The sequence below is a fragment of the Elephas maximus genome, chromosome 19, assembly GCF_024166365.1.
Source record: "Elephas maximus indicus isolate mEleMax1 chromosome 19, mEleMax1 primary haplotype, whole genome shotgun sequence".
Lineage (NCBI taxonomy): Eukaryota > Metazoa > Chordata > Mammalia > Proboscidea > Elephantidae > Elephas > Elephas maximus.
In genome coordinates this window covers 50,034,721-50,061,234 of record NC_064837.1, presented here as the reverse complement: position 1 = coordinate 50,061,234, position 26,514 = coordinate 50,034,721, and the positions used below count along the sequence as shown (strand labels likewise).

The 26,514-nt window shown below is 51.4% G+C and overlaps 4 non-coding genes across 4 annotated transcripts; 3 read left to right on the top strand and 1 right to left on the bottom strand.

The window, feature by feature from the left end:
* The first annotated feature begins 3,667 nt into the window (after window positions 1–3,667).
* Window positions 3,668–3,858, top strand: LOC126063415 (U2 spliceosomal RNA). The gene has a single exon (XR_007514355.1). It is a non-coding gene; the product is annotated as a U2 spliceosomal RNA (small nuclear RNA).
* A 6,426-nt stretch (window positions 3,859–10,284) lies between these two features.
* LOC126063414 (U2 spliceosomal RNA) lies at window positions 10,285–10,475 on the top strand. Its single transcript, XR_007514354.1, has one exon. It is a non-coding gene; the product is annotated as a U2 spliceosomal RNA (small nuclear RNA).
* A 6,433-nt stretch (window positions 10,476–16,908) lies between these two features.
* LOC126063413 (U2 spliceosomal RNA) lies at window positions 16,909–17,099 on the top strand. The gene has a single exon (XR_007514353.1). It is a non-coding gene; the product is annotated as a U2 spliceosomal RNA (small nuclear RNA).
* Window positions 17,100–22,145: 5,046 nt separating this feature from the next.
* On the bottom strand, window positions 22,146–22,336 carry LOC126063400 (U2 spliceosomal RNA). The gene has a single exon (XR_007514340.1). It is a non-coding gene; the product is annotated as a U2 spliceosomal RNA (small nuclear RNA).
* Between the last annotated feature and the right edge of the window lie 4,178 nt (window positions 22,337–26,514).

Sequence of the window (26,514 nt, the reverse complement as noted above, 5' to 3'; positions counted from 1 at the left end):
GTCTTCAGTTGTTAGTGTTCAATGCATCAAATCTATTCTTGAAATGGTCTCTAAATTCGGGTGGGATATACTCAAGGTTGTACTTTGGCTGCTGTGGATTTGTTTTAATTTTCTTCAGCTTCAACTTGAACTTGCAGTTGAGCAATTGATGGTGTCTCTTCTGCAGTTGGCCCCTGGCCTTGTTCTGACTGATAATGTTCAGCATCTCTATTGTCCCTTTCCACAGATGTAGTCGACTTGATTCCTGTGTATTCCATCTGGTGAGGTCCACATGTATAGTCGCCATTTATGTTGCTGAAGAAGGTATTTGCAATGAATAAGTCGTGGGTCTTGCAAAATTTTATCATGCAATCTCCAGAGTCGTTTCTATCACCAAGGGCATACTTCCCAACTACAGATCCTTCCTCTTTGTTTCCAGCTTTCACATTTCAATCACCAGTAATTAGCAATGTGTCCTGATTGCCTGTTTGATCAATTTCAGACTGCAGAAGTTGGTAAAAATCTTAAATTTCTTAATCTTCGTGGTTGGTGTGTAAATTTGATTAACAGTCATATTAACTGGTCTTCCTTGTCGGTGTATGGATATTATCCCACCACTGACACTTTGCACTTCAGGATAGGTCTCGAAATGTTCTTTTTGACAGTGAATGCAGTGTTGTTCCTCTTCAGTTTGTGACTCCCAGCGTAGCTGACCTTGTGATTGATTCAAAACGGCAAATACCAGTCCGTTTCAGCTCACTAATGCCTAGGATATCTACTTTCAAGTGTTCCATTTCATTTTTGACAACTTCCAATTTTTCTAGAGTCATAGTTCCCCACATTTAGGTTCTTGCTAACTCACTCTTAGCTTCCAGTTCCCTCTTTTTTTTTTTTTCTTCTTTTACATGCTCTTGCCTTGGTAAGTTATTGGCCCGCCTGGTATCGATCTGTTGCATTTTAAGCCAGCTAACAGTAGTCATGTACTAGCATGAAGTAGTAGTAGCAATTGTCTGTATTAGCACTAGGGGTCCCTGTGTTGGTGCAAACGGCTAGCGCACTGGGCCACTAATAAAAGGGTGGCAAAGTTGGTGGTTTGGGTGGAAGTGTATCAGAAACAAGGACCTGGTGATCTGCTTCCAAAATATCAGCCATTTAAACCCTATGGAGCACAGTTCTACTCTGACACATGGGGTCACCATGAGTCGGAGTTGACTAAACAGCAACTCGTGGTGCTGGCATGTTAGCAGTCAGTGTGTAAGGAGAAGTATGTTCTTAGCCTATAAACTCTTTGGGATAACTCTCATCATCCTCGCAACAAACTTGAATTTAGTTGCTGTAATTACCCACCTTACCAGAGGGGGTGTCTCCAGCTAACACACCTAGCAGATCTGAGGCTCCAACCTGGTTCCAGGCTCCACGCTGTTGTCCCTGCCCCCCATTAAAGCTCATTATCATGCATTGTGTACATATAGGATGACACACCATTGCAACCCTGCCCTTCCCTCCATGCCCATTAACCACAAGAAGCCCAGGCCACACAACTCTTCCCTATTTCCCAAATCTCATTCCCATTAGGCAATCTGCATCCTTTACGACTTCTTCCCCAAACCCATTGTTTTCTTCACGCCCCTTCTCTCCTTTGCTCTGCCATGGCTCTCCTATCTGAGGATATTGAACTCCGGCAGCCTCAGATTATCAAGTGCTAGCTGAATCGGAATACCTCACCACTGATTTCCCTCTGGCAGGGAAAGTGGGGACTGTTCCTCCTCCACGGTGGTCCACATAGACCAACGGCAATGTTCCCGAACTGCCCCCGACCCCAGCTTGGAGTTCAGCTTCGAGTGGCATACCACCCACTCCCTCACCTCCTTCCCGCCATCGGTCCAGCCGCGGGTCTCCCGTCCTACTGCGCACCCGCTCATTCCTTGGGGATTTTAGCTCCCGGCTCACTGTCTCTCGCCGACTTACTCCTGTCGCGATTCCCGGTGATGGCAACACCCGCGCAGATGATCCTTCCAACACCCTGGCCTGATCTCAGCTCCTTAACCTTGACCCCCATACTCTAATCTACGGCCCGTGTTCAGATTTCGCCAATCATCTCAACAGAGCCCCTTACTGCCATTTGTTTTCCTGGCCCAGGAGCCAGTCCGGGATCACTTGTTGCGTTTGGTTGGCATGTCCCTCTAAGTCTCTGTGGGGCGGAGGCTTTAAGTTTGCCCAAAGCATTTGGTCTTTATCCTTGGTCCCTGAGAGATGATAGCCTCTAAAACGTTGGGACTGTGCCCCAGTGAGTGAAGTGTCTTGGATGAGGGCTCCAGACCACACCACCTAATGAGGTGCCTCTTTGGTGGGGGTTGGCCAGGCCAGAAGGACTCAGTTGACTGCAGGGCGCGGGGTGGGGGAGGGGGGTGGGGGGGTGGGGAGGCACGATTCAATCAATCCTGCCCGCTTAATGAGGCTTCGATAAAGGCTCTGGACTCGGAAGCTCCCCGGGCTTCCCGGTTGATGAAAGGCATCCATGCAGGGGCGAGGGTAGCGCATCCCTTTTTGGCACGTGGAAGCTCCGCGTTGGGAACGCTCCCAGGCCTCAGGCTCTGCGTCTCTTCATTTGTATCCTTTTTGCTGTAATAGAACTGTAATCCTAAGCAGAGCGCTTTCCCGAGTTCTGTGAGTCGTTGTAGCAAATTACCAAACCTGAGGGAGTAGTGGGAGCTAGCAGGCCGGAAGTGAGAGGGAGCCCTGGGGCCCCCGGAGCTTACCGCTTGGCATCCCGACCCGGGGTAGTGGGAAAACTCCCAATTTGTAGCGGGCAGGTCAGCCTCAGCCACCCCGGCCTCCCACGCTCTTCCTCGGGAACCTCCTTAGGGCGTCTGAACTGGTGGCTCCTTGTGCCTGGAATGCTCCTCCCCTCGCAGAAGAGGACTGGATTTACCGCGAAGCTGTGTCCTCCCCACGGAGGGCCCCGTACCCAGGAGTCGCCGGTCCACCCGGTGAACCTGTCATCGCCTGCATTGCCCGGGGGACTGTACTCTGGCGGCGCCCACCAAGAAGAAAAGAAGAAAATTAATGGTAAATAAATCCTCATCATCATAAAAGAGAGGGAGGGAGAGAGAGAAGGTGAAATCGAGATACATGTGTGTACACTTATCCGTATATGTCTATATACATACATGTGTGGAGGTGGCATACGGTTAGGAGGACACTGTGAAACCCTTTCAGCGTAGCTGTGCGTTTAAGGATTTGAAAGAAAAACCTCATAGAGCGGTTTGCGTCTTGCTCGTCCTGGGCTTTTCCTCCTTTTTCCCAGGGCGACGCGGCTGAAGGAGCTGTCCCACCCCATCCTCTCTGTTGATTTACGTGCGGCTGGGTTTGGGTTTGGGTTTGGGTTTGGGTTTGGGTTCCAAGGCGAGGGGGCGGTCCCGCCGAGCCGGAGAAGGCCCGTGTGGGCGGTTCATGCAAATGAGAAATGTCTGTTTCGCCCGGAAGCTAGGGGAGCTGGAAAGTTAAAAGGTGCAAAAGGCCCCAATAAGTATCAACCTGCCAAGCCACGTATTCGTTGAGGTTCTGACAGCAGCACGCTGGCAAAAGTAGGAGAGCGGGTGAGTCCTGGGTTGAGGCTGTGTGTGCTCACCGTGAGCTGAAGATGTGTGAGGGGAGCAGTGCCCCGGCGAGGGGGGCGGAGGCCGGCATCGCTTCTCGGCCTTTTGGCTAAGATCAAGTGTAGTATCTGTTCTTATCAGTTTAATATCTGATACGTCCTCTATCCGAGGACAATATATTAAATGGATTTTTGGAGCTGGGAGGTGGAATAGGAGCTTGCTCCGTCCACTCCACGCATCGACCTGGTATTGCAGTACCTCCAGGAACGGTGCACCCCCCTCCGGGGACCACAACCGGCGGTCTAACAGCAGCAGAAATGGCGCGCTTCTCCTTGTCTTTTGCGTTTATGTGGCTCCCTCGTCTTCTATCCGGGGCGCCTTACGGAGTAATGTCTCCTCTTCGCCGGCGACACCAGCTCGGGTCCTCACGTCTGCCACACCTCTGAAAAGCCTACCGGGAGGGTTTGCCGCTCAGGCCCCCCCCGGGGTCCACCCACCCCGCTGCAGAAAATTCGGTGTTTCACCGCTTTGGAAAGCGCCGCCTCCTCTGGCCCTAGTGGGCTCTGACCACGTGTGCACAGGGACATCAAGTGGACGCTGCCACCGGGGCTCAGGGCTGGCCCTGCACATCAACCCGGGTACGGCCTATTCGTGAGCTTAGAATACATACGTCGCACACCTATACAACAGGCTCAACACCCACGGAGGCAGCAGTCAGGAAGCCAAAAGACGCCTTGCGTTGGGCGAATGTGCTGCAAAAGGCCTCTTTAAAGTGCTGAAAAGCCAAGGCGTCGCCTTGGAGACTGAGGTGCGCCTGACCCAAGCCGTGGTCTTTGCAATCGCCTCCTACGCATGCGAAAGCTGGACGACGAATAAAGAAGACCGAAAGGAGAATTGACGCCTTGGGATTTTCGTGTCGGAGAAGAATACTGGCGATACTACTACCGTGGACTGCCAAAAGAACCAACGCACCTGTCTTGGAAGAAGTACAACCAGCATGCTCCTGGAAGCAAGGACGGCGCCCACACACATACTTCGGACGCGTCGTCAGGAGGGATCAGTCCCTGGAGAAGGGCGCCATGCTTGGTAAAGTAGAGAGGGTCAGCGAAAAAGAGGGAAGACCCTCAGTGAGGTGGATCGACGCAGTGGCTTAAGCACAACGACGATTGGGGGGATGGCGCCGTACGTAGGGTCGCTATGAGTCGGAACCGACCGGATGGCACCTAAGAGCAACAACAACGTACAACAGGCACACTTTTGTATTGCACGTGCATACGTGTAACGAGATGTATGAGTGACAGAGAGCGCGAAGGACCAGAGGGGGAAGCGTGCGAGTACCTCCAGTGGTATAACGGTTACACTGGCACTCTATATACCAAGTGGAAACCCTGGGGGCCTAGTGGTTAAGCACTGCGGCTGTTCACCAAAAGCTCGGCAGTTCCCATCCGCCGGGCCCTCCTTGGCAACTCTACGGGGCAGTTCTGCTCTGTCCCGTAGGGTCGCTGTGGGTTGGAATCGGCTCGATGGCAGCGGGTTTGGTTTGGGTTTTGTCTTCGTTTTTTTAATCAAGTCGGATGGTATTAGTTGGTGGTAATGCTGGAAACCCCGGTGGCGTAGTGGTTAAGTGCTATGGCTGCTGACCAAAAGGTCGGCAGTTGGAATCCGCCAGGCGCTCCTTGGAAACTCTGTGGGGCGGTTCTACTCTGTCCTATAGGGTCGCTGTGAGTCGGAATCGAGTCGAGGGCAGTGGGTTTGGTTTTTTGCTTTTAATGCTGGAGATAAGTTAGAGACGGATGCTGTAAACCCTAGACTCCAGCGACGAAGGCGTAAAACAAAGAGGTAGGGCGCGTTTTGATGAGAACGCACAGAAAGTGCAACCCTCGTCCGTTGCTGGGGGGAGCGTACCACCACGTTCGTTCCAGTTGCTTTGGAGAAGCCCGGCGGTTCCTCAGACACTCAAACAAACATGGAGTCACCGTATGACCCAGCGCTTCCCCTCCTAGGTATATATACCAGCCAACCAGTTGTTGCCGTTGAATCGATCCCAGCCCCATGACAACCCCACCTGTGTCCGGGTAGAACTGTGCTCCACGGGCGTTTCGATGACTCACCCTTTGGAGGCGGACCACCGCCAGGCCTTTCTTCCGAGGTGCCTCTGGGTGGACTCCGACCTCCAACCTTTAGGTTAGCCGTCGTCGAGTGCTTTGCACCGCCCGGGGAATCCCGCCTTGCAAACACACCCTGCTTTTTCTTCTCCCTTCCCTGACTTTGCTCAGGCGCTTTCTTTTGCCTTGAACACCCGCCCCTTCGCCAGCTCTTCTGCCTATTGTAGTTGTTAGGTGCCCTGGAGTCAGAGCTGCCCCTCCCCCCCACCCCCCGTAGGGTTGCCTAGGCTGTTTATTGTTATGAAAGCTGCCTCTGGGTGGGCGTGAACCTCCAGGTTCCCGCTAGCAGCAAGCAGTTAAGCATTTGCACCACCCAGAGAATCCAGTGAAGGCATAAGACCACACAGGAGCTAAACTTGCTCATTGCAACAGTTTTCAAAATAGCCCAAAGGCGGAAACAGCCAACACATCCGTCAACGGATGAACGGGAAAAAAACGAAACGTGGTGTATTCGTACAAGGCGGTTGTAAAAGTTTTGCACATGTTTTTCTTGTGAAGTTATTTACCTTGAGGGTATTGTGAGGTTTACTTCTGCTTTTTCCAATCCCCTGTATGTCTTTTCTCCTTCTCCTTCCTCTTCACTTTCTCCTTTTCCTCCTCCTCCTCCTCCTCCTCCTTCCTCTCCTTCTCCTTCTCCTCTTCTTCCTCCTACTCCTCCTTCACCTCCTTCTTCTACTGCCTTGTCGCCCTGGTTCCCCAGTCCAATGTTGAGTAGACCTGGTGCAAACCTGACTTTCTTGCCTTGTTGTTGATCGTACAGGAAAGATATTCAGTCTTTCACCATGAGGTATGTCAACTCTAGATTTTCTTAGCTGCCCGTTATCGGGTAGACGTTCCATTTTACTCCAAACTTGGTTGTTTTTTAAATCATGAATTGGTGTTGAATTTCGTCAAATGCTTTTTCTATACCCCTCGAGATGAGCAAGGAGCCCCGGTGGCACAACACTTAGGTGCTTGGGCTGCTAACCACAAGGTTGGCAGTTCGAACCCGCCCAGCAGCTCCTTGGGAGAACGACCTGGCAAACCGCTCTCATAAAGATGATAGCCTAGGAAAGCCTATGGGGCAGTTCTCTGTCACATGGGGTCGGTTATGAGTCGAAATCGACTGGATGTCACCTAACGACAGCAATAACAACTGTGAGGTAATTTCTTCCTTTTTAGTCTGTTAACGTAGTGCATTACATTGATCTTAAAAGTTAAAGTAACTTCGGACCGAATCCTGGTTTCGGGTCCGGCATGTCAACGGCTCTGAACCACCAGTCCTGTCCTCACCACAAGAAAAAACTGAAAAAGTGAACATCAACGACTCGTTTTACACCCATCAGGGAATAGAGTTCGCGGGGCAAATTATCGTCCAGAAAACCGGAGAGGCACACACGCCAATACAAAGAATCACCGCTGCCTCTGGGCCTAACATCGGGGCTTTGCCAGGGATTACAGCTTGAGAGAACATCAGTTCCTTTGACCTGGTACGTGATGGCCGGCTTTCAACAAAAGATTGCGAGGGAAAAACAAAACAAAACAGTCCAAAGAGACAGGGCAGGCATCAGAAACAGAGTCCGATATTGCAGATTTGGGCAATATCAGATCGAGATTTATAATAACTATGATTAATACGCTCTAATGGAAATGTCAGCAGAGAGGCCGAAACTCTAAGTATCAAGAGAAAATCTAGAAAGAAAGACAAAACAAAACCTTGTAACAGGGATGAAGAATGTTCATCCGTAGACCGGACATGGCTGAGGAAAGAATCAGTGAGCGTGGAGACATGTCAATAGAAACTCCCCAAACGGAAAAGTAAGCAGAAGAAAAGACTGAGGAAAAAGAGGAGCATCCAGGAACTGTGGGACAACCACAAGTGACGTAACAAACGAGCCATGGAAAGACCGGAAGGAGAAGAAAGAGAGAACGGAACAGAAGAGATACGTGATGGAATGTCACGTAATGTAATAACGTAATAATGGCTGATACCTGTCCAGAACTGTCCGCAGGGACCAAAGCATAGGGGGCTGAGAGAACACCGAGCAGGAGAAACAAAACCAGAACAAAACCAATCAAAAGCCTAAACCTAGGCACATCACATTCCATTCAAACTGCAGAAAATTGAAGGTAAAATCTTGAAAGAAGCCAAAACACAAACAAACAAACGAAAAGCCACCTTAGCTATAAAGGAACAAGGGTAAGAGTTACATCAGACTTCTCTTCATAAACCGTGCAAGCGAGGAGAGAGTGGAGTGACATATTTAAAGTCTTGAAAGGAAAGACAGCAACCTAGAATTCTGTGCCCCAGGATTTAAAGACTTTCCCAGTCAAACACAACTTGCGGGAATTGTTGGCACTAGACCCGCCCTGCAAGAAATGCTAAAAGGAGTTCTTCAGGGAGAAGGAAAATTACATAGATCCGAGACTCGGATGGACAGAAAGAAAGGAAGAGCGTTCGAGAAGAAATAACATGAGGGTAAAACCGAATATTCTATTTTTTCTTGTGCTTAACCGATCTCGCATAACCATTTATTTAAAATAATAATAGTAGCAACGCTCTACTGGATGATGATAGCTTATGGATAAGTGAGATGTATGACAGCAATGTTAGGAGGGACGGGGGCGCGGTGGGTGTTCTCTTTCTCTCTGCGGTGGTCCTCAACGTCCATCTTCCCTGACTGCCCCCGACCCCAGCTTGGAGTTCAGCTTCGAGTGGCATACCACCCACTCCCTCACCTCCTTCCCGCCATCGGTCCAGCCGCGGGTCTCCCGTCCTACTGCGCACCCGCTCATTCCTTGGGGATTTTAGCTCCCGGCTCACTGTCTCTCGCCGACTTACTCCTGTCGCGATTCCCGGTGATGGCAACACCCGCGCAGATGATCCTTCCAACACCCTGGCCTGATCTCAGCTCCTTAACCTTGACCCCCATACTCTAATCTACGGCCCGTGTTCAGATTTCGCCAATCATCTCAACAGAGCCCCTTACTGCCATTTGTTTTCCTGGCCCAGGAGCCAGTCCGGGATCACTTGTTGCGTTTGGTTGGCATGTCCCTCTAAGTCTCTGTGGGGCGGAGGCTTTAACTTTGCCCAAAGCATTTGGTCTTTATCCTTGGTCCCTGAGAGATGATAGCCTCTAAAACGTTGGGACTGTGCCCCAGTGAGTGAAGTGTCTTGGATGAGGGCTCCAGACCACACCACCTAATGAGGTGCCTCTTTGGTGGGGGTTGGCCAGGCCAGAAGGACTCAGTTGACTGCAGGGCGCGGGGTGGGGGAGGGGGGTGGGGGGGTGGGGAGGCACGATTCAATCAATCCTGCCCGCTTAATGAGGCTTCGATAAAGGCTCTGGACTCGGAAGCTCCCCGGGCTTCCCGGTTGATGAAAGGCATCCATGCAGGGGCGAGGGTAGCGCATCCCTTTTTGGCACGTGGAAGCTCCGCGTTGGGAACGCTCCCAGGCCTCAGGCTCTGCGTCTCTTCATTTGTATCCTTTTTGCTGTAATAGAACTGTAATCCTAAGCAGAGCGCTTTCCCGAGTTCTGTGAGTCGTTGTAGCAAATTACCAAACCTGAGGGAGTAGTGGGAGCTAGCAGGCCGGAAGTGAGAGGGAGCCCTGGGGCCCCCGGAGCTTACCGCTTGGCATCCCGACCCGGGGTAGTGGGAAAACTCCCAATTTGTAGCGGGCAGGTCAGCCTCAGCCACCCCGGCCTCCCACGCTCTTCCTCGGGAACCTCCTTAGGGCGTCTGAACTGGTGGCTCCTTGTGCCTGGAATGCTCCTCCCCTCGCAGAAGAGGACTGGATTTACCGCGAAGCTGTGTCCTCCCCACGGAGGGCCCCGTACCCAGGAGTCGCCGGTCCACCCGGTGAACCTGTCATCGCCTGCATTGCCCGGGGGACTGTACTCTGGCGGCGCCCACCAAGAAGAAAAGAAGAAAATTAATGGTAAATAAATCCTCATCATCATAAAAGAGAGGGAGGGAGAGAGAGAAGGTGAAATCGAGATACATGTGTGTACACTTATCCGTATATGTCTATATACATACATGTGTGGAGGTGGCATACGGTTAGGAGGACACTGTGAAACCCTTTCAGCGTAGCTGTGCGTTTAAGGATTTGAAAGAAAAACCTCATAGAGCGGTTTGCGTCTTGCTCGTCCTGGGCTTTTCCTCCTTTTTCCCAGGGCGACGCGGCTGAAGGAGCTGTCCCACCCCATCCTCTCTGTTGATTTACGTGCGGCTGGGTTTGGGTTTGGGTTTGGGTTTGGGTTTGGGTTCCAAGGCGAGGGGGCGGTCCCGCCGAGCCGGAGAAGGCCCGTGTGGGCGGTTCATGCAAATGAGAAATGTCTGTTTCGCCCGGAAGCTAGGGGAGCTGGAAAGTTAAAAGGTGCAAAAGGCCCCAATAAGTATCAACCTGCCAAGCCACGTATTCGTTGAGGTTCTGACAGCAGCACGCTGGCAAAAGTAGGAGAGCGGGTGAGTCCTGGGTTGAGGCTGTGTGTGCTCACCGTGAGCTGAAGATGTGTGAGGGGAGCAGTGCCCCGGCGAGGGGGGCGGAGGCCGGCATCGCTTCTCGGCCTTTTGGCTAAGATCAAGTGTAGTATCTGTTCTTATCAGTTTAATATCTGATACGTCCTCTATCCGAGGACAATATATTAAATGGATTTTTGGAGCTGGGAGGTGGAATAGGAGCTTGCTCCGTCCACTCCACGCATCGACCTGGTATTGCAGTACCTCCAGGAACGGTGCACCCCCCTCCGGGGACCACAACCGGCGGTCTAACAGCAGCAGAAATGGCGCGCTTCTCCTTGTCTTTTGCGTTTATGTGGCGCCCGCGTCTTCTATCCGGGGCGCCTTACGGAGTAATGTCTCCTCTTCCTCCTCTTCGCCGGCGACACCAGCTCGGGTCCTCACGTCTGCCACACCTCTGAAAAGCCTACCGGGAGGGTTTGCCGCTCAGGCCCCCCCTGGGGTCCACCCACCCCGCTGCAGAAAATTCGGTGTTTCACCGCTTTGGAAAGCGCCGCCTCCTCTGGCCCTAGTGGGCTCTGACCACGTGTGCACAGGGACATCAAGTGGACGCTGCCACCGGGGCTCAGGGCTGGCCCTGCACATCAACCCGGGTACGGCCTATTCGTGAGCTTAGAATACATACGTCGCACACCTATACAACAGGCTCAACACCCACGGAGGCAGCAGTCAGGAAGCCAAAAGACGCCTTGCGTTGGGCGAATGTGCTGCAAAAGGCCTCTTTAAAGTGCTGAAAAGCCAAGGCGTCGCCTTGGAGACTGAGGTGCGCCTGACCCAAGCCGTGGTCTTTGCAATCGCCTCCTACGCATGCGAAAGCTGGACGACGAATAAAGAAGACCGAAAGGAGAATTGACGCCTTGGGATTTTCGTGTAGGAGAAGAATACTGGCGATACTACTACCGTGGACTGCCAAAAGAACCAACGCACCTGTCTTGGAAGAAGTACAACCAGCATGCTCCTGGAAGCAAGGACGGCGCCCACACACATACTTCGGACGCGTCGTCAGGAGGGATCAGTCCCTGGAGAAGGGCGCCATGCTTGGTAAAGTAGAGAGGGTCAGCGAAAAAGAGGGAAGACCCTCAGTGAGGTGGATCGACGCAGTGGCTTAAGCACAACGACGATTGGGGGGATGGCGCCGTACGTAGGGTCGCTATGAGTCGGAACCGACCGGATGGCACCTAAGAGCAACAACAACGTACAACAGGCACACTTTTGTATTGCACGTGCATACGTGTAACGAGATGTATGAGTGACAGAGAGCGCGAAGGACCAGAGGGGGAAGCGTGCGAGTACCTCCAGTGGTATAACGGTTACACTGGCACTCTATATACCAAGTGGAAACCCTGGGGGCCTAGTGGTTAAGCACTGCGGCTGTTCACCAAAAGCTCGGCAGTTCCCATCCGCCGGGCCCTCCTTGGCAACTCTACGGGGCAGTTCTGCTCTGTCCCGTAGGGTCGCTGTGGGTTGGAATCGGCTCGATGGCAGCGGGTTTGGTTTGGGTTTTGTCTTCGTTTTTTTAATCAAGTCGGATGGTATTAGTTGGTGGTAATGCTGGAAACCCCGGTGGCGTAGTGGTTAAGTGCTATGGCTGCTGACCAAAAGGTCGGCAGTTGGAATCCGCCAGGCGCTCCTTGGAAACTCTGTGGGGCGGTTCTACTCTGTCCTATAGGGTCGCTGTGAGTCGGAATCGAGTCGAGGGCAGTGGGTTTGGTTTTTTGCTTTTAATGCTGGAGATAAGTTAGAGACGGATGCTGTAAACCCTAGACTCCAGCGACGAAGGCGTAAAACAAAGAGGTAGGGCGCGTTTTGATGAGAACGCACAGAAAGTGCAACCCTCGTCCGTTGCTGGGGGGAGCGTACCACCACGTTCGTTCCAGTTGCTTTGGAGAAGCCCGGCGGTTCCTCAGACACTCAAACAAACATGGAGTCACCGTATGACCCAGCGCTTCCCCTCCTAGGTATATATACCAGCCAACCAGTTGTTGCCGTTGAATCGATCCCAGCCCCATGACAACCCCACCTGTGTCCGGGTAGAACTGTGCTCCACGGGCGTTTCGATGACTCACCCTTTGGAGGCGGACCACCACCAGGCCTTTCTTCCGAGGTGCCTCTGGGTGGACTCCGACCTCCAACCTTTAGGTTAGCCGTCGTCGAGTGCTTTGCACCGCCCGGGGAATCCCGCCTTGCAAACACACCCTGCTTTTTCTTCTCCCTTCCCTGACTTTGCTCAGGCGCTTTCTTTTGCCTTGAACACCCGCCCCTTCGCCAGCTCTTCTGCCTATTGTAGTTGTTAGGTGCCCTGGAGTCAGAGCTGCCCCTCCCCCCCACCCCCCGTAGGGTTGCCTAGGCTGTTTATTGTTATGAAAGCTGCCTCTGGGTGGGCGTGAACCTCCAGGTTCCCGCTAGCAGCAAGCAGTTAAGCATTTGCACCACCCAGAGAATCCAGTGAAGGCATAAGACCACACAGGAGCTAAACTTGCTCATTGCAACAGTTTTCAAAATAGCCCAAAGGCGGAAACAGCCAACACATCCGTCAACGGATGAACGGGAAAAAAACGAAACGTGGTGTATTCGTACAAGGCGGTTGTAAAAGTTTTGCACATGTTTTTCTTGTGAAGTTATTTACCTTGAGGGTATTGTGAGGTTTACTTCTGCTTTTTCCAATCCCCTGTATGTCTTTTCTCCTTCTCCTTCCTCTTCACTTTCTCCTTTTCCTCCTCCTCCTCCTCCTCCTTCCTCTCCTTCTCCTTCTCCTCTTCTTCCTCCTACTCCTCCTTCACCTCCTTCTTCTACTGCCTTGTCGCCCTGGTTCCCCAGTCCAATGTTGAGTAGACCTGGTGCAAACCTGACTTTCTTGCCTTGTTGTTGATCGTACAGGAAAGATATTCAGTCTTTCACCATGAGGTATGTCAACTCTAGATTTTCTTAGCTGCCCGTTATCGGGTAGACGTTCCATTTTACTCCAAACTTGGTTGTTTTTTAAATCATGAATTGGTGTTGAATTTCGTCAAATGCTTTTTCTATACCCCTCGAGATGAGCAAGGAGCCCCGGTGGCACAACACTTAGGTGCTTGGGCTGCTAACCACAAGGTTGGCAGTTCGAACCCGCCCAGCAGCTCCTTGGGAGAACGACCTGGCAAACCGCTCTCATAAAGATGATAGCCTAGGAAAGCCTATGGGGCAGTTCTCTGTCACATGGGGTCGGTTATGAGTCGAAATCGACTGGATGTCACCTAACGACAGCAATAACAACTGTGAGGTAATTTCTTCCTTTTTAGTCTGTTAACGTAGTGCATTACATTGATCTTAAAAGTTAAAGTAACTTCGGACCGAATCCTGGTTTCGGGTCCGGCATGTCAACGGCTCTGAACCACCAGTCCTGTCCTCACCACAAGAAAAAACTGAAAAAGTGAACATCAACGACTCGTTTTACACCCATCAGGGAATAGAGTTCGCGGGGCAAATTATCGTCCAGAAAACCGGAGAGGCACACACGCCAATACAAAGAATCACCGCTGCCTCTGGGCCTAACATCGGGGCTTTGCCAGGGATTACAGCTTGAGAGAACATCAGTTCCTTTGACCTGGTACGTGATGGCCGGCTTTCAACAAAAGATTGCGAGGGAAAAACAAAACAAAACAGTCCAAAGAGACAGGGCAGGCATCAGAAACAGAGTCCGATATTGCAGATTTGGGCAATATCAGATCGAGATTTATAATAACTATGATTAATACGCTCTAATGGAAATGTCAGCAGAGAGGCCGAAACTCTAAGTATCAAGAGAAAATCTAGAAAGAAAGACAAAACAAAACCTTGTAACAGGGATGAAGAATGTTCATCCGTAGACCGGACATGGCTGAGGAAAGAATCAGTGAGCGTGGAGACATGTCAATAGAAACTCCCCAAACGGAAAAGTAAGCAGAAGAAAAGACTGAGGAAAAAGAGGAGCATCCAGGAACTGTGGGACAACCACAAGTGACGTAACAAACGAGCCATGGAAAGACCGGAAGGAGAAGAAAGAGAGAACGGAACAGAAGAGATACGTGATGGAATGTCACGTAATGTAATAACGTAATAATGGCTGATACCTGTCCAGAACTGTCCGCAGGGACCAAAGCATAGGGGGCTGAGAGAACACCGAGCAGGAGAAACAAAACCAGAACAAAACCAATCAAAAGCCTAAACCTAGGCACATCACATTCCATTCAAACTGCAGAAAATTGAAGGTAAAATCTTGAAAGAAGCCAAAACACAAACAAACAAACGAAAAGCCACCTTAGCTATAAAGGAACAAGGGTAAGAGTTACATCAGACTTCTCTTCATAAACCGTGCAAGCGAGGAGAGAGTGGAGTGACATATTTAAAGTCTTGAAAGGAAAGACAGCAACCTAGAATTCTGTGCCCCAGGATTTAAAGACTTTCCCAGTCAAACACAACTTGCGGGAATTGTTGGCACTAGACCCGCCCTGCAAGAAATGCTAAAAGGAGTTCTTCAGGGAGAAGGAAAATTACATAGATCCGAGACTCAGATGGACAGAAAGAAAGGAAGAGCGTTCGAGAAGAAATAACATGAGGGTAAAACCGAATATTCTATTTTTTCTTGTGCTTAACCGATCTCGCATAACCATTTATTTAAAATAATAATAGTAGCAACGCTCTACTGGATGATGATAGCTTATGGATAAGTGAGATGTATGACAGCAATGTTAGGAGGGACGGGGGCGCGGTGGGTGTTCTCTTTCTCTCTGCGGTGGTCCTCAACGTCCATCTTCCCTGACTGCCCCCGACCCCAGCTTGGAGTTCAGCTTCGAGTGGCATACCACCCACTCCCTCACCTCCTTCCCGCCATCGGTCCAGCCGCGGGTCTCCCGTCCTACTGCGCACCCGCTCATTCCTTGGGGATTTTAGCTCCCGGCTCACTGTCTCTCGCCGACTTACTCCTGTCGCGATTCCCGGTGATGGCAACACCCGCGCAGATGATCCTTCCAACACCCTGGCCTGATCTCAGCTCCTTAACCTTGACCCCCATACTCTAATCTACGGCCCGTGTTCAGATTTCGCCAATCATCTCAACAGAGCCCCTTACTGCCATTTGTTTTCCTGGCCCAGGAGCCAGTCCGGGATCACTTGTTGCGTTTGGTTGGCATGTCCCTCTAAGTCTCTGTGGGGCGGAGGCTTTAAGTTTGCCCAAAGCATTTGGTCTTTATCCTTGGTCCCTGAGAGATGATAGCCTCTAAAACGTTGGGACTGTGCCCCAGTGAGTGAAGTGTCTTGGATGAGGGCTCCAGACCACACCACCTAATGAGGTGCCTCTTTGGTGGGGGTTGGCCAGGCCAGAAGGACTCAGTTGACTGCAGGGCGGGGGGTGGGGGAGGGGGGGTGGGGGGGTGGGGAGGCACGATTCAATCAATCCTGCCCGCTTAATGAGGCTTCGATAAAGGCTCTGGACTCGGAAGCTCCCCGGGCTTCCCGGTTGATGAAAGGCATCCATGCAGGGGCGAGGGTAGCGCATCCCTTTTTGGCACGTGGAAGCTCCGCGTTGGGAACGCTCCCAGGCCTCAGGCTCTGCGTCTCTTCATTTGTATCCTTTTTGCTGTAATAGAACTGTAATCCTAAGCAGAGCGCTTTCCCGAGTTCTGTGAGTCGTTGTAGCAAATTACCAAACCTGAGGGAGTAGTGGGAGCTAGCAGGCCGGAAGTGAGAGGGAGCCCTGGGGCCCCCGGAGCTTACCGCTTGGCATCCCGACCCGGGGTAGTGGGAAAACTCCCAATTTGTAGCGGGCAGGTCAGCCTCAGCCACCCCGGCCTCCCACGCTCTTCCTCGGGAACCTCCTTAGGGCGTCTGAACTGGTGGCTCCTTGTGCCTGGAATGCTCCTCCCCTCGCAGAAGAGGACTGGATTTACCGCGAAGCTGTGTCCTCCCCACGGAGGGCCCCGTACCCAGGAGTCGCCGGTCCACCCGGTGAACCTGTCATCGCCTGCATTGCCCGGGGGACTGTACTCTGGCGGCGCCCACCAAGAAGAAAAGAAGAAAATTAATGGTAAATAAATCCTCATCATCATAAAAGAGAGGGAGGGAGAGAGAGAAGGTGAAATCGAGATACATGTGTGTACACTTATCCGTATATGTCTATATACATACATGTGTGGAGGTGGCATACGGTTAGGAGGACACTGTGAAACCCTTTCAGCGTAGCTGTGCGTTTAAGGATTTGAAAGAAAAACCTCATAGAGCGGTTTGCGTCTTGCTCGTCCTGGGCTTTTCCTCCTTTTTCCCAGGGCGACGCGGCTGAAGGAGCTGTCCCACCCCATCCTCTCTGTTGATTTACGTGCGGCTGGGTTTGGGTTTGGGTTTGGGTTTGGGTTTGGGTTCCAAGGCGAGGGGGCGGTCCCGCCGAGCCGGAGAAGGCCCGTGTGGGCGGTTCATGCAAATGAGAAATGTCTGTTTCGCCCGGAAGCTAGGGGAGCTGGAAAGTTAAAAGGTGCAAAAGGCCCCAATAAGTATCAACCTGCCAAGCCACGTATTCGTTGAGGTTCTGACAGCAGCACGCTGGCAAAAGTAGGAGAGCGGGTGAGTCCTGGGTTGAGGCTGTGTGTGCTCACCGTGAGCTGAAGATGTGTGAGGGGAGCAGTGCCCCGGCGAGGGGGGCGGAGGCCGGCATCGCTTCTCGGCCTTTTGGCTAAGATCAAGTGTAGTATCTGTTCTTATCAGTTTAATATCTGATACGTCCTCTATCCGAGGACAATATATTAAATGGATTTTTGGAGCTGGGAGGTGGAATAGGAGCTTGCTCCGTCCACTCCACGCATCGACCTGGTATTGCAGTACCTCCAGGAACGGTGCACCCCCCTCCGGGGACCACAACCGGCGGTCTAACAGCAGCAGAAATGGCGCGCTTCTCCTTGTCTTTTGCGTTTATGTGGCGCCCGCGTCTTCTATCCGGGGCGCCTTACGGAGTAATGTCTCCTCTTCGCCGGCGACACCAGCTCGGGTCCTCACGTCTGCCACACCTCTGAAAAGCCTACCGGGAGGGTTTGCCGCTCAGGCCCCCCCTGGGGTCCACCCACCCCGCTGCAGAAAATTCGGTGTTTCACCGCTTTGGAAAGCGCCGCCTCCTCTGGCCCTAGTGGGCTCTGACCACGTGTGCACAGGGACATCAAGTGGACGCTGCCACCGGGGCTCAGGGCTGGCCCTGCACATCAACCCGGGTACGGCCTATTCGTGAGCTTAGAATACATACGTCGCACACCTATACAACAGGCTCAACACCCACGGAGGCAGCAGTCAGGAAGCCAAAAGACGCCTTGCGTTGGGCGAATGTGCTGCAAAAGGCCTCTTTAAAGTGCTGAAAAGCCAAGGCGTCGCCTTGGAGACTGAGGTGCGCCTGACCCAAGCCGTGGTCTTTGCAATCGCCTCCTACGCATGCGAAAGCTGGACGACGAATAAAGAAGACCGAAAGGAGAATTGACGCCTTGGGATTTTCGTGTCGGAGAAGAATACTGGCGATACTACTACCGTGGACTGCCAAAAGAACCAACGCACCTGTCTTGGAAGAAGTACAACCAGCATGCTCCTGGAAGCAAGGACGGCGCCCACACACATACTTCGGACGCGTCGTCAGGAGGGATCAGTCCCTGGAGAAGGGCGCCATGCTTGGTAAAGTAGAGAGGGTCAGCGAAAAAGAGGGAAGACCCTCAGTGAGGTGGATCGACGCAGTGGCTTAAGCACAACGACGATTGGGGGGATGGCGCCGTACGTAGGGTCGCTATGAGTCGGAACCGACCGGATGGCACCTAAGAGCAACAACAACGTACAACAGGCACACTTTTGTATTGCACGTGCATACGTGTAACGAGATGTATGAGTGACAGAGAGCGCGAAGGACCAGAGGGGGGAGCGTGCGAGTACCTCCAGTGGTATAACGGTTACACTGGCACTCTATATACCAAGTGGAAACCCTGGGGGCCTAGTGGTTAAGCACTGCGGCTGTTCACCAAAAGCTCGGCAGTTCCCATCCGCCGGGCCCTCCTTGGCAACTCTACGGGGCAGTTCTGCTCTGTCCCGTAGGGTCGCTGTGGGTTGGAATCGGCTCGATGGCAGCGGGTTTGGTTTGGGTTTTGTCTTCGTTTTTTTAATCAAGTCGGATGGTATTAGTTGGTGGTAATGCTGGAAACCCCGGTGGCGTAGTGGTTAAGTGCTATGGCTGCTGACCAAAAGGTCGGCAGTTGGAATCCGCCAGGCGCTCCTTGGAAACTCTGTGGGGCGGTTCTACTCTGTCCTATAGGGTCGCTGTGAGTCGGAATCGAGTCGAGGGCAGTGGGTTTGGTTTTTTGCTTTTAATGCTGGAGATAAGTTAGAGACGGATGCTGTAAACCCTAGACTCCAGCGACGAAGGCGTAAAACAAAGAGGTAGGGCGCGTTTTGATGAGAACGCACAGAAAGTGCAACCCTCGTCCGTTGCTGGGGGGAGCGTACCACCACGTTCGTTCCAGTTGCTTTGGAGAAGCCCGGCGGTTCCTCAGACACTCAAACAAACATGGAGTCACCGTATGACCCAGCGCTTCCCCTCCTAGGTATATATACCAGCCAACCAGTTGTTGCCGTTGAATCGATCCCAGCCCCATGACAACCCCACCTGTGTCCGGGTAGAACTGTGCTCCACGGGCGTTTCGATGACTCACCCTTTGGAGGCGGACCACCACCAGGCCTTTCTTCCGAGGTGCCTCTGGGTGGACTCCGACCTCCAACCTTTAGGTTAGCCGTCGTCGAGTGCTTTGCACCGCCCGGGGAATCCCGCCTTGCAAACACACCCTGCTTTTTCTTCTCCCTTCCCTGACTTTGCTCAGGCGCTTTCTTTTGCCTTGAACACCCGCCCCTTCGCCAGCTCTTCTGCCTATTGTAGTTGTTAGGTGCCCTGGAGTCAGAGCTGCCCCTCCCCCCCACCCCCCGTAGGGTTGCCTAGGCTGTTTATTGTTATGAAAGCTGCCTCTGGGTGGGCGTGAACCTCCAGGTTCCCGCTAGCAGCAAGCAGTTAAGCATTTGCACCACCCAGAGAATCCAGTGAAGGCATAAGACCACACAGGAGCTAAACTTGCTCATTGCAACAGTTTTCAAAATAGCCCAAAGGCGGAAACAGCCAACACATCCGTCAACGGATGAACGGGAAAAAAACGAAACGTGGTGTATTCGTACAAGGCGGTTGTAAAAGTTTTGCACATGTTTTTCTTGTGAAGTTATTTACCTTGAGGGTATTGTGAGGTTTACTTCTGCTTTTTCCAATCCCCTGTATGTCTTTTCTCCTTCTCCTTCCTCTTCACTTTCTCCTTTTCCTCCTCCTCCTCCTCCTCCTCCTTCCTCTCCTTCTCCTTCTCCTCTTCTTCCTCCTACTCCTCCTTCACCTCCTTCTTCTACTGCCTTGTCGCCCTGGTTCCCCAGTCCAATGTTGAGTAGACCTGGTGCAAACCTGACTTTCTTGCCTTGTTGTTGATCGTACAGGAAAGATATTCAGTCTTTCACCATGAGGTATGTCAACTCTAGATTTTCTTAGCTGCCCGTTATCGGGTAGACGTTCCATTTTACTCCAAACTTGGTTGTTTTTTAAATCATGAATTGGTGTTGAATTTCGTCAAATGCTTTTTCTATACCCCTCGAGATGAGCAAGGAGCCCCGGTGGCACAACACTTAGGTGCTTGGGCTGCTAACCACAAGGTTGGCAGTTCGAACCCGCCCAGCAGCTCCTTGGGAGAACGACCTGGCAAACCGCTCTCATAAAGATGATAGCCTAGGAAAGCCTATGGGGCAGTTCTCTGTCACATGGGGTCGGTTATGAGTCGAAATCGACTGGATGTCACCTAACGACAGCAATAACAACTGTGAGGTAATTTCTTCCTTTTTAGTCTGTTAACGTAGTGCATTACATTGATCTTAAAAGTTAAAGTAACTTCGGACCGAATCCTGGTTTCGGGTCCGGCATGTCAACGGCTCTGAACCACCAGTCCTGTCCTCACCACAAGAAAAAACTGAAAAAGTGAACATCAACGACTCGTTTTACACCCATCAGGGAATAGAGTTCGCGGGGCAAATTATCGTCCAGAAAACCGGAGAGGCACACACGCCAATACAAAGAATCACCGCTGCCTCTGGGCCTAACATCGGGGCTTTGCCAGGGATTACAGCTTGAGAGAACATCAGTTCCTTTGACCTGGTACGTGATGGCCGGCTTTCAACAAAAGATTGCGAGGGAAAAACAAAACAAAACAGTCCAAAGAGACAGGGCAGGCATCAGAAACAGAGTCCGATATTGCAGATTTGGGCAATATCAGATCGAGATTTATAATAACTATGATTAATACGCTCTAATGGAAATGTCAGCAGAGAGGCCGAAACTCTAAGTATCAAGAGAAAATCTAGAAAGAAAGACAAAACAAAACCTTGTAACAGGGATGAAGAATGTTCATCCGTAGACCGGACATGGCTGAGGAAAGAATCAGTGAGCGTGGAGACATGTCAATAGAAACTCCCCAAACGGAAAAGTAAGCAGAAGAAAAGACTGAGGAAAAAGAGGAGCATCCAGGAACTGTGGGACAACCACAAGTGACGTAACAAACGAGCCATGGAAAGACCGGAAGGAGAAGAAAGAGAGAACGGAACAGAAGAGATACGTGATGGAATGTCACGTAATGTAATAACGTAATAATGGCTGATACCTGTCCAGAACTGTCCGCAGGGACCAAAGCATAGGGGGCTGAGAGAACACCGAGCAGGAGAAACAAAACCAGAACAAAACCAATCAAAAGCCTAAACCTAGGCACATCACATTCCATTCAAACTGCAGAAAATTGAAGGTAAAATCTTGAAAGAAGCCAAAACACAAACAAACAAACGAAAAGCCACCTTAGCTATAAAGGAACAAGGGTAAGAGTTACATCAGACTTCTCTTCATAAACCGTGCAAGCGAGGAGAGAGTGGAGTGACATATTTAAAGTCTTGAAAGGAAAGACAGCAACCTAGAATTCTGTGCCCCAGGATTTAAAGACTTTCCCAGTCAAACACAACTTGCGGGAATTGTTGGCACTAGACCCGCCCTGCAAGAAATGCTAAAAGGAGTTCTTCAGGGAGAAGGAAAATTACATAGATCCGAGACTCGGATGGACAGAAAGAAAGGAAGAGCGTTCGAGAAGAAATAACATGAGGGTAAAACCGAATATTCTATTTTTTCTTGTGCTTAACCGATCTCGCATAACCATTTATTTAAAATAATAATAGTAGCAACGCTCTACTGGATGATGATAGCTTATGGATAAGTGAGATGTATGACAGCAATGTTAGGAGGGACGGGGGCGCGGTGGGTGTTCTCTTTCTCTCTGCGGTGGTCCTCAACGTCCATCTTCCCTGACTGCCCCCGACCCCAGCTTGGAGTTCAGCTTCGAGTGGCATACCACCCACTCCCTCACCTCCTTCCCGCCATCGGTCCAGCCGCGGGTCTCCCGTCCTACTGCGCACCCGCTCATTCCTTGGGGATTTTAGCTCCCGGCTCACTGTCTCTCGCCGACTTACTCCTGTCGCGATTCCCGGTGATGGCAACACCCGCGCAGATGATCCTTCCAACACCCTGGCCTGATCTCAGCTCCTTAACCTTGACCCCCATACTCTAATCTACGGCCCGTGTTCAGATTTCGCCAATCATCTCAACAGAGCCCCTTACTGCCATTTGTTTTCCTGGCCCAGGAGCCAGTCCGGGATCACTTGTTGCGTTTGGTTGGCATGTCCCTCTAAGTCTCTGTGGGGCGGAGGCTTTAACTTTGCCCAAAGCATTTGGTCTTTATCCTTGGTCGCAAAAGACAAGGAGAAGCGCGCCATTCCTGCTGCTGTTAGACCGCCGGTTGTGGTCCCCGGAGGGGGGTGCACCGTTCCTGGAGGTACTGCAATACCAGGTCGATGCGTGGAGTGGACGGAGCAAGCTCCTATTTCACCTCCCAGCTCCAAAAATCCATTTAATATATTGTCCTCGGATAGAGGACGTATCAGATATTAAACTGATAAGAACAGATACTACACTTGATCTTAGCCAAAAGGCCGAGAAGCGATGCCGGCCTCCGCCCCCCTCGCCGGGGCACTGCTCCCCTCACACATCTTCAGCTCACGGTGAGCACACACAGCCTCAACCCAGGACTCACCCGCTCTCCTACTTTTGCCAGCGTGCTGCTGTCAGAACCTCAACGAATACGTGGCTTGGCAGGTTGATACTTATTGGGGCCTTTTGCACCTTTTAACTTTCCAGCTCCCCTAGCTTCCGGGCGAAACAGACATTTCTCATTTGCATGAACCGCCCACACGGGCCTTCTCCGGCTCGGCGGGACCGCCCCCTCGCCTTGGAACCCAAACCCAAACCCAAACCCAAACCCAAACCCAGCCGCACGTAAATCAACAGAGAGGATGGGGTGGGACAGCTCCTTCAGCCGCGTCGCCCTGGGAAAAAGGAGGAAAAGCCCAGGACGAGCAAGACGCAAACCGCTCTATGAGGTTTTTCTTTCAAATCCTTAAACGCACAGCTACGCTGAAAGGGTTTCACAGTGTCCTCCTAACCGTATGCCACCTCCACACATGTATGTATATAGACATATACGGATAAGTGTACACACATGTATCTCGATTTCACCTTCTCTCTCTCCCTCCCTCTCTTTTATGATGATGAGGATTTATTTACCATTAATTTTCTTCTTTTCTTCTTGGTGGGCGCCGCCAGAGTACAGTCCCCCGGGCAATGCAGGCGATGACAGGTTCACCGGGTGGACCGGCGACTCCTGGGTACGGGGCCCTCCGTGGGGAGGACACAGCTTCGCGGTAAATCCAGTCCTCTTCTGCGAGGGGAGGAGCATTCCAGGCACAAGGAGCCACCAGTTCAGACGCCCTAAGGAGGTTCCCGAGGAAGAGCGTGGGAGGCCGGGGTGGCTGAGGCTGACCTGCCCGCTACAAATTGGGAGTTTTCCCACTACCCCGGGTCGGGATGCCAAGCGGTAAGCTCCGGGGGCCCCAGGGCTCCCTCTCACTTCCGGCCTGCTAGCTCCCACTACTCCCTCAGGTTTGGTAATTTGCTACAACGACTCACAGAACTCGGGAAAGCGCTCTGCTTAGGATTACAGTTCTATTACAGCAAAAAGGATACAAATGAAGAGACGCAGAGCCTGAGGCCTGGGAGCGTTCCCAACGCGGAGCTTCCACGTGCCAAAAAGGGATGCGCTACCCTCGCCCCTGCATGGATGCCTTTCATCAACCGGGAAGCCCGGGGAGCTTCCGAGTCCAGAGCCTTTATCGAAGCCTCATTAAGCGGGCAGGATTGATTGAATCGTGCCTCCCCACCCCCCCACCCCCCTCCCCCACCCCCCGCCCTGCAGTCAACTGAGTCCTTCTGGCCTGGCCAACCCCCACCAAAGAGGCACCTCATTAGGTGGTGTGGTCTGGAGCCCTCATCCAAGACACTTCACTCACTGGGGCACAGTCCCAACGTTTTAGAGGCTATCATCTCTCAGGGACCAAGGATAAAGACCAAATGCTTTGGGCAAACTTAAAGCCTCCGCCCCACAGAGACTTAGAGGGACATGCCAACCAAACGCAACAAGTGATCCCGGACTGGCTCCTGGGCCAGGAAAACAAATGGCAGTAAGGGGCTCTGTTGAGATGATTGGCGAAATCTGAACACGGGCCGTAGATTAGAGTATGGGGGTCAAGGTTAAGGAGCTGAGATCAGGCCAGGGTGTTGGAAGGATCATCTGCGCGGGTGTTGCCATCACCGGGAATCGCGACAGGAGTAAGTCGGCGAGAGACAGTGAGCCGGGAGCTAAAATCCCCAAGGAATGAGCGGGTGCGCAGTAGGACGGGAGACCCGCGGCTGGACCGATGGCGGGAAGGAGGTGAGGGAGTGGGTGGTATGCCACTCGAAGCTGAACTCCAAGCTGGGGTCGGGGGCAGTCAGGGAAGATGGACGTTGAGGACCACCGCAGAGAGAAAGAGAACACCCACCGCGCCCCCGTCCCTCCTAACATTGCTGTCATACATCTCACTTATCCATAAGCTATCATCATCCAGTAGAGCGTTGCTACTATTATTATTTTAAATAAATGGTTATGCGAGATCGGTTAAGCACAAGAAAAAATAGAATATTCGGTTTTACCCTCATGTTATTTCTTCTCGAACGCTCTTCCTTTCTTTCTGTCCATCCGAGTCTCGGATCTATGTAATTTTCCTTCTCCCTGAAGAACTCCTTTTAGCATTTCTTGCAGGGCGGGTCTAGTGCCAACAATTCCCGCAAGTTGTGTTTGACTGGGAAAGTCTTTAAATCCTGGGGCACAGAATTCTAGGTTGCTGTCTTTCCTTTCAAGACTTTAAATATGTCACTCCACTCTCTCCTCGCTTGCACGGTTTATGAAGAGAAGTCTGATGTAACTCTTACCCTTGTTCCTTTATAGCTAAGGTGGCTTTTCGTTTGTTTGTTTGTGTTTTGGCTTCTTTCAAGATTTTACCTTCAATTTTCTGCAGTTTGAATGGAATGTGATGTGCCTAGGTTTAGGCTTTTGATTGGTTTTGTTCTGGTTTTGTTTCTCCTGCTCGGTGTTCTCTCAGCCCCCTATGCTTTGGTCCCTGCGGACAGTTCTGGACAGGTATCAGCCATTATTACGTTATTACATTACGTGACATTCCATCACGTATCTCTTCTGTTCCGTTCTCTCTTTCTTCTCCTTCCGGTCTTTCCATGGCTCGTTTGTTACGTCACTTGTGGTTGTCCCACAGTTCCTGGATGCTCCTCTTTTTCCTCAGTCTTTTCTTCTGCTTACTTTTCCGTTTGGGGAGTTTCTATTGACATGTCTCCACGCTCACTGATTCTTTCCTCAGCCATGTCCGGTCTACGGATGAACATTCTTCATCCCTGTTACAAGGTTTTGTTTTGTCTTTCTTTCTAGATTTTCTCTTGATACTTAGAGTTTCGGCCTCTCTGCTGACATTTCCATTAGAGCGTATTAATCATAGTTATTATAAATCTCGATCTGATATTGCCCAAATCTGCAATATCGGACTCTGTTTCTGATGCCTGCCCTGTCTCTTTGGACTGTTTTGTTTTGTTTTTCCCTCGCAATCTTTTGTTGAAAGCCGGCCATCACGTACCAGGTCAAAGGAACTGATGTTCTCTCAAGCTGTAATCCCTGGCAAAGCCCCGATGTTAGGCCCAGAGGCAGCGGTGATTCTTTGTATTGGCGTGTGTGCCTCTCCGGTTTTCTGGACGATAATTTGCCCCGCGAACTCTATTCCCTGATGGGTGTAAAACGAGTCGTTGATGTTCACTTTTTCAGTTTTTTCTTGTGGTGAGGACAGGACTGGTGGTTCAGAGCCGTTGACATGCCGGACCCGAAACCAGGATTCGGTCCGAAGTTACTTTAACTTTTAAGATCAATGTAATGCACTACGTTAACAGACTAAAAAGGAAGAAATTACCTCACAGTTGTTATTGCTGTCGTTAGGTGACATCCAGTCGATTTCGACTCATAACCGACCCCATGTGACAGAGAACTGCCCCATAGGCTTTCCTAGGCTATCATCTTTATGAGAGCGGTTTGCCAGGTCGTTCTCCCAAGGAGCTGCTGGGCGGGTTCGAACTGCCAACCTTGTGGTTAGCAGCCCAAGCACCTAAGTGTTGTGCCACCGGGGCTCCTTGCTCATCTCGAGGGGTATAGAAAAAGCATTTGACGAAATTCAACACCAATTCATGATTTAAAAAACAACCAAGTTTGGAGTAAAATGGAACGTCTACCCGATAACGGGCAGCTAAGAAAATCTAGAGTTGACATACCTCATGGTGAAAGACTGAATATCTTTCCTGTACGATCAACAACAAGGCAAGAAAGTCAGGTTTGCACCAGGTCTACTCAACATTGGACTGGGGAACCAGGGCGACAAGGCAGTAGAAGAAGGAGGTGAAGGAGGAGTAGGAGGAAGAAGAGGAGAAGGAGAAGGAGAGGAAGGAGGAGGAGGAGGAGGAGGAGGAAAAGGAGAAAGTGAAGAGGAAGGAGAAGGAGAAAAGACATACAGGGGATTGGAAAAAGCAGAAGTAAACCTCACAATACCCTCAAGGTAAATAACTTCACAAGAAAAACATGTGCAAAACTTTTACAACCGCCTTGTACGAATACACCACGTTTCGTTTTTTTCCCGTTCATCCGTTGACGGATGTGTTGGCTGTTTCCGCCTTTGGGCTATTTTGAAAACTGTTGCAA